Source organism: Cebus imitator, unplaced genomic scaffold, assembly GCF_001604975.1.
Source record: "Cebus imitator isolate Cc_AM_T3 unplaced genomic scaffold, Cebus_imitator-1.0 Scaffold1243, whole genome shotgun sequence".
In the NCBI taxonomy this organism is placed as follows: domain Eukaryota; kingdom Metazoa; phylum Chordata; class Mammalia; order Primates; family Cebidae; genus Cebus; species Cebus imitator.
This window is the reverse complement of record NW_016108558.1, coordinates 23,598-24,790: the sequence shown is the minus strand read 5'-3', so window position 1 is coordinate 24,790 and position 1,193 is coordinate 23,598. Positions and strand designations below refer to the sequence as shown.

Below are 1,193 nucleotides of genomic sequence, written 5' to 3'. Positions count from 1 at the left end.
AAGAGAAAATGGAAGCTACAAACTTGAGACGCAAGTATGTGATTTTGATGCCTATGTTTTCAGTGTAACCTCTTAAGGAATTGGTTTCTGTTTCATATTTAAGTCTTTCTTAAATACTCTTTCTCTATATTCAAGACTATTAGAATTCACGGAAAAGATGACAATCCTACAAGAAGAACCTGTGATTGTAAAACCAATGCTTGGAAGGCGAAATACACAAAACCCTCCCCAGAGAGGTAAGGGAGCAACTTGTAAAAGGCAACAGTCTAGTTTGGGTGTAAAATGTATATAAATGACTTTTGTTTCTGTGTATAATGGTTATGATACCCTAAAAATAATTGCAAGAACTTAAGAACAAAAGGAGGTCATAATATGGTAACAAGACGCTGTCATCTTTAGGTCCTCTGAGCCAGAATGGCTCTTTTGGCCCATCCCCTGTGAGTGGTGGAGAATGCACACCTCCACTGACAGTGGAGCCACTAGTGAGACCGCTCTCTGCTACTCTCAGTCGAAGAGATGTGCCTAGAAGTGAATTTGGTGAGTATTCACATGTTTCCTTGCAATGCTGTTTCAGGTGCCTTTTCTTCTTTTATTTGAGGATTCTAATGCAAAAAACACTTTAGAATTTGGGTCTCTCCAGTATAGAAAAGAAAATTTTTTAATTAGCCTTGGTGCATAAGTATTCAACTGCAAGGTTCGTTTTAGAACAGAAAGCATTTATTATTTCCCTCGAGGTCCTTTTATTGTTTCTTTTCAACTTTTTACTAGGAATTGTAAGCCTTTAGGTTTACATTAAAATTCTGTGGGATTCCTGCTCCAAATACAGCTGACCCTTGAACAAAACAATTTGACTTGTGCAGGTCCATTTACATGCAGAGTCTTTTTAAAATACCTTGGGAAATTTTAGAACTTTGCAATAATTTGAAAGTACTTGCAGATGAACCGCACAGCCTAGAAATATTAAAAAAAAATTAGGTATGTCAAGAATGCACAAAATATATATAGATACTACTCTAGTTTATCATATACTCTTGAAATTATACAAAAATCTATTTCAAAAAGTTTATCAAAACTTGCACACACAAACACACATACACATGACACCATTCACAATTGGGAGAAAGAAAACACATGTAAAGACACAGTATTGAATCATAAATGCATAAAGGTGGCTGTAGTACACACTGTACTAC

The 1,193-nt window shown here is 35.6% G+C and overlaps 1 pseudogene across 1 annotated transcript in view; it reads left to right on the top strand.

The window, feature by feature from the left end:
• Positions 1 to 135: 135 nt before the first annotated feature.
• LOC108298940 overlaps positions 136 to 1,193 on the top strand; it is a 10,607-nt pseudogene continuing 9,549 nt past the window's right edge. The window contains exons 1-2 of the transcript XR_001822764.2: positions 136 to 236; positions 400 to 537. The product of XR_001822764.2 is annotated as a transport and Golgi organization protein 1 homolog (transcript). The remainder of the gene's footprint in view (positions 237 to 399; positions 538 to 1,193) is intronic.